At 44.0% G+C, this 6000-nt stretch overlaps 1 protein-coding gene across 1 annotated transcript in view; it reads right to left on the reverse strand.

Annotated features, from left to right (window-relative positions):
* col8a2 (collagen, type VIII, alpha 2) overlaps positions 1 to 5674 on the reverse strand; it is a 50443-nt gene extending 44769 nt beyond the window's left edge. Inside the window, exon 1 of the mRNA XM_023959864.2 lies at positions 4701 to 5674. The gene's annotated coding sequence lies outside the window, so the exon portion shown is untranslated. The remainder of the gene's footprint in view (positions 1 to 4700) is intronic.
* Positions 5675 to 6000: the final 326 nt, after the last annotated feature.

Below are 6000 nucleotides of genomic sequence, written 5' to 3' on the forward strand. Positions count from 1 at the left end.
TTTAAACTTTTAGCAGTTTAAACAAGAGAGAAAAAGCATCCATCCATTTAGGGTCACAGGTTTGTCTGACCCCATCACAGCTACATCTAGGCAAAGGTACTGGTACTGGAGAGTCCATGGAGATAAAAAAAACAAAAAACGATCAAACACCACCTACAACACACCTCTATTGACACACCAGTGAAAAAGCTGCTCCTTTGACAAGGCTCCTGTAATCAATGTTTGTATGAAGCCAATGTGAGCTTGCCGGCCTGTTTAACAGTGAAGCAAGCGCTGACAGTCAATGGGAGGCGGAGGAAAAATAACAAGGGGCGTCTGCCAAGGCTCCCCACTGCTCGCTCTCACCGTCTCTTTCTCCGTCCTCCTGCTGCTGCCAGCTCAGTGGAAAAACTTCCTCTGCTCCAGACGCTTACCAGAGAATGAAACAGCAAGTGGGATATTGATGAACGGAGATATAGGGTAGCAAGCAAATCAATCACAGCCAAATAAGTAAGTGAGACATCCATTAGGAACACACAAAAAAAAACCAAGAGAAATCAGGAAACTTACTGTCCTCTGGATTATAACAAGCAAAACTATCTTTCCACTCAAGGATCTGATTAGCATCCTGCTGGCCAGTTCCAGTCCAATCTGGAGGATGATTGTGTGGATTCACATTCTTGGTTTATAGAGGACTGATTTGCAAATATATCAACTGAAGATGACTGAAGGTGCTTTGCAAACAAGCCCCAACACAAGAGCAAATCTAAGGAAGCACAGGGGGGAAAAAGGAAAGTGTGTTTATTTATCTTTTTGTCATTTCCCTTTGAGGTCAAAACTGAACCAGTCTATTGTTTTTAAACGTTTTGGTCCAAACTCTGATTAAGACCAGGGCCTGTGTTCTTTTTCCACCGCCCTTCACTTCGGTTTCCCGCTCAATTCATCAGCAGCACCGCTTAGCATTCCTTCAAATAAGTGCTGAAAAGTGTGTGACTGTACAGTAGTTGTGTATGTCTGCAATTTCGTACAAAAGCACGTTAACAAAAACACACTCATTGCCCGGATATGTCTTTTAGGATACAAGTGCCCTGTTTTCACTACGCTGGCTCTTTGTGGACCCATGAAACAAAAGGCTCTAATGAGAAAAATGTGCGGGTCTGCGTGTTTTCGTGCTCCGAAGGTGTTTTGGATTCCATTGTGGTAGTAGCACTTGGTGGGCGTTTGCCTTTGCTGGAGAATGAGTGGCATTCTGCTTCATTTCCTGTTAGCACTGAAAGTAGCGGAGGCACATGTGCTAGTCTGCTCTCAGAAGCAAGCACATATGTGAAAGCATGTGTAGCAGAAACATCCACAGAAGGACTATAAAGGAGTGCATTGTACATCCACATTAAGAACCTTCTCAAAGTGATTTTCCACTTTTTTTTTATCTTAAAAAGCGACTGTAGCCCGGACAGACGGAGAGAGTTTATTTAGAAAAGGGATGTGGATTAAACCCTAGGAGGAAATTTAAAAAAATATTGCAACAAAAATCAACCCCTTGATGCCTGTTGATGCAAATATGCAGTAACACACTTCGGCTCCAAAATGACCTTACCCTATTTTCTGCAGTATAGGTCAAACTGGATTATAAGGTGCACCTTCAATGAATGAATCTTTTAACTTATGCCATAAAAGGCGCACCAAACTGTACGGCAATTTAAGTCTGACAAAAGAGTCAGAGATTTGCCCGTCACTCAATCAGATTTTTATTTTACTTCCATTAACTGCGTCCACAATAACTCTAGAACTTGTTTGTAACACGTAACACAGACTGATACCGCCGAGTTAAAGTGAAAGACCCACTATCTGACACACACCTTGGTGTGCGAAATTTGTTCTCCGCATTTGACCCACCCCCTGAGGGAGCGGTGAGCTGCAGACACAGCCACACTCGTGAACCGTTTGGTGGTTGAACCCCCCGAATCAAACCAAGCAGGGAGGCATTGAGTCTTTGGTATGACTCGGCCAGGATTTGAACTCAGGACCTTCCAGTCCACTCTACCGCAAGGCCACTGAGCTGGTAAGCACTACTGTGGCTAGGCTGACTCCTAACATTTTATTGACATAAAAAAAAAAAAAACACACAGTCTGAAAACCACCAAAACAATTACTTACTTAATTACTTTAACTACATTTACTCCAAACTTTGTTAATAACACATTAAAAAAACACAGTCAGACACAGCGACACATTAGCCGCATTAGCGCACTCCCAATACCTGTAACTCCCGACTTCGATTGCATTAGGCTACGTAAAAAAAAAAAGACTGATACCGCTATAATAAATGTTACTGTGACTGCTAACTCCCAGCCTTCTTAATGACATGAAAAATAAATAAATAAATAAAACACAGTCCGACAAAGGTACATGTTAGCCTTTTTAGCATATTCGCAATAACACCCAACCTTGTTTGCAACTCTTACAAAATCTGAAATTTTGACAGAGCGTCTTTCAAAATAGTTTTGACACTAGTGAGAGAGATTTAGAAACTAGTTGTTTGCTTAAGCGTCTTTGTCTCATATTTCTCTAAACTGGTTGTACCTCCTGGTGCCTACCAACTTCCTCAGATATTTAAGCCAACGTTGATGGAGCGTTAGCATTAACCTTACAATCATAACTGTTTAACCCTTGTGCTATCTTAGATGACCCCACCCTTACATTGACGTGTTCTCCCTACCATGACAAAGGTGGATGAAGGTGGAAAGATTTCATATAATCCTTGGACACCAGTGAAGATCACAATTCATTGAAGAAAAAAGGTTTAGTGCACTGTCTAGTGCAGAGGTGGGCACTGAGGGCCGCATTCCTGCATGTTTTCCAGCATACCCTGCTCTGGCATGTTCTGATTGGCTGGACACACCTGAACCAGGTAATCAGCCACGAGTAGGGCAAGATTATTGGCTGGACACACCTGAACTAGGTAATCAGCCATGAGTAGGGCAAGACTATCTGGAAATCATGCAGACACACCGGCCCTCGAGGCCTGGAATTGCCCACCCCTGGTCTAGTGGGTCTAGATGACCCAACTCCCAATGGTAAAGTGCCTAGGATAACACAATGGTTAAAATGCTGAATGTTCTGGCCACTAGGAGGATGAGACGTTCTAAAAGTGTTAGCATGGTTGTCTGTTTGAAATCTGCCTGTGTGTTTATAGGGGAGTGTGCAGCCACTGTAGTTTTGTGCACTGAACAAGACGCACACACTTGGCGTCCTTGTGTGACCGTTGTTTGGGTATGCTAGGTCACGCTTTGGCACGTTGTAACGGATGCTTGAAGGTGCAGCTGCTCAGAACCTGGTGTTTGTGGCGCCCACTTTAATGGCTTGTAACCACATTTCTGCCCACAACCAGCCACACGAGGAACCAAAAGTCAATGGATGCAGTAGTTGCTATGGCTACAGGGTGAGGCTGCTCTTGTTTACCAGGCTTTAAAGGGAGATTATGTAAAAACGGCTCTTTGTTAGAAAGACAGAAAGACATTCACAGCCAAAAAAAAAAAAAGCAGCAAAGTTGGTATTCCATTACAGAAACTCAACATGGTCCTTTATCTATAAAGCAACAAACCAGTAACCCTACAAACTCCTGTTGTACCTCATCAATGGGGAGAATTCCCACTTAAATCTGTGGATCACGTCGTCAATTACATAACACTTTAATAATGACCTAGACTCAGTCGCCTAAAGATGCTTATGAGGGCTGCACAACCCAGTGCACACATGCACACACACACACATACAGTCGACTTTTCCTGCCTCAAGCCAGCGAAATACAGGGATGCTGCCAAATATTTTGGGATTTCAGAACTCTAGACCGCTGTCTTTTTTTCAGACTCCCCCTTTCTTTCTGTCTCTACAGCTCTCACTCTCTAGTACAAAAATCGTCTGCTACTGTCCCAAACACATGAAACCAGCATGGCATCTCAACAGTTTAGGTGTTTTCTCAGTCTCGTGATTCTCTTCTTAATCCAGCATTTTCCCATTTTGCTCATTCCTTTCCTACTCCCTCTCTGTTAGGTTTGTAAGGCGGGACGCCTGAGGACTCTGGGTCATTCGGCTTCTCTTTATTCACTATTTCTGATGGAGGGATGTCATTAAATAAGGAATGCAGGTTTGCTTGCCAGAGGTGTCACAACGGACAAGAAAATGTCAAGAGGAGATCCTATTTAAAACCAGTTCATACCAGTTATATAATGAAAAACAGTTATTGAAAAAAAACAGAACAAAAAACTGGCATATGAGGGAGATTGGAAAACAGAAAGAGAACTGGATCCCTGGAACAAACTGACTACTACGCTTCTCAGTCCCAGTCGACAATCATGATGCAAGCCACGCCCATTTCAGCACCATCACCTAAAGTCCCAGATGCGAGAGCACAGACAGATCAACAGAGTCCAAGCCAAGAGCTGGATTTCGCATTCACAAAACAGAATCCCCGTCAGTGCCACCGCTTTCTGGAAGACTGCAGAGAGGGGAGCAGCCCAGCACATCAGCAGGCTGTGAATGGAGAGGCTGCTTTGGCTCCTTCTAATCTCCATGTCATTTTTCTGTGCAAAGGTTTAGGGTTGAGTAGAATTACACAAGTCTCATGACTGGGATGTTGAAGCAGTTCTATTTTTCTGCTTTTCGGGTCAAAGTTTTCCCAGACTAGAGTTACAAAAAAGAAATACTGATACAGAATGGCTTACCTGTCTTGTCTCGAAGGCACTAAAAGGCAGGTTGGAGGTACAACAGGTAGAGGCAGCTGCGTGTTAGCGTGTCAGATGTGTCTATCTTCTACCTCCTTCTTTGCTTCAGCCACGCAGTGCTCCCATGGAATGTAATGGCATTAAATATACAGAAAACATGCAGGCAAAAATGCGGAAACCTATTCTTCTCAGCCGTAACCCCGAACTGATCCAGTTCTTCTCACGGGCGTTAAAAAACTGCGAGAAAAAAAATGGAGAAAAATGTTATTCTCAGGTGAAGGTAGAGTAAAGTCTCTGGTCAAAACCTTGTTTTTTTTTGTTTTCTTGCAGCAAAAACTTCAAAAAAGTCCATCCATGTGAATTTGAGAGGATGGTTGAATGTGAGGATGAAAGTCAGTGAAGTGGGAAAAAAATGTGCTGTCTTCAGGCGGTCCAGGCACAGGTCTGAGGAACACCTTCCCAGGAATCTGTAGACTCTCGCTCTCCAGGGTGGAAAGTAGGAGGGAAGGAGGCAGGAGTGAGGAAGAGTGGAGGGAAACTCCGTCTGTCAGTCAGTCAGTCAGTCAGTCAGTCAGTCAGTCAGGGAGCAAAGCAATGCATTTGGAGCTGAAAGCTGTGGGTCCCAGCAGCATGAGCTCCTTCTCCCAAGGCTTATAACCGGGGGCTGTGCACCTCGCTGCTCCAATCTCCCTGGCTTACACAACGATCCTCCTGCTACTGGCTTATTTTGGGAAAGACACACAGGATTGTTCATTGGGTTAACCCCCTTCATACAAAACGCAAGTGTCTGTGGCTGGCTGCAAAAAAAAAAAGGAAGGAGGGGAGTGAGCAGGATGAGGAGGGGTAGCAGCCGCACAGAGAGGAGGGGAAGGATGAGGAGAAGGGAACGAAAGAGCTGAGAAGAGGGGAATTCACAGGCGTCTCTTACTCACACCATGGCGTTCACCGCCCTCCCTTCATTCTCATACGTACCTCTTTAACCCCTGGCTTTTCAGTAAACTCATCTAATGGAGCTTGGATTGCTCAGGCGTCAACCTTTTTACACCAACTCTCAGGAGCTCTGTGAATTTTAGAGTGGTACTATGATTGAATGGCACCTGTGCAACACCTGTAGTTGAGACATTTTCATTACCATGCATATGAAGCTTTATAAAGTGGATGGAAATGTGAAATTGAAAGTAAAATGATCGAGAAATCAGTGGATGCGGAGGCTTAAAGTCAGAGGTCATCAATATTTTGTGCAGCTGTCATTGTGGACCTCCATACTTCATGGAAAGCTTTATAGAATGGTTTCCATAAC

Source organism: Oryzias latipes, chromosome 11 (genome assembly GCF_053564925.1).
Source record: "Oryzias latipes strain Hd-rR chromosome 11, Olatipes_Hd-rR_3.1".
Classification (NCBI taxonomy): domain Eukaryota; kingdom Metazoa; phylum Chordata; class Actinopteri; order Beloniformes; family Adrianichthyidae; genus Oryzias; species Oryzias latipes.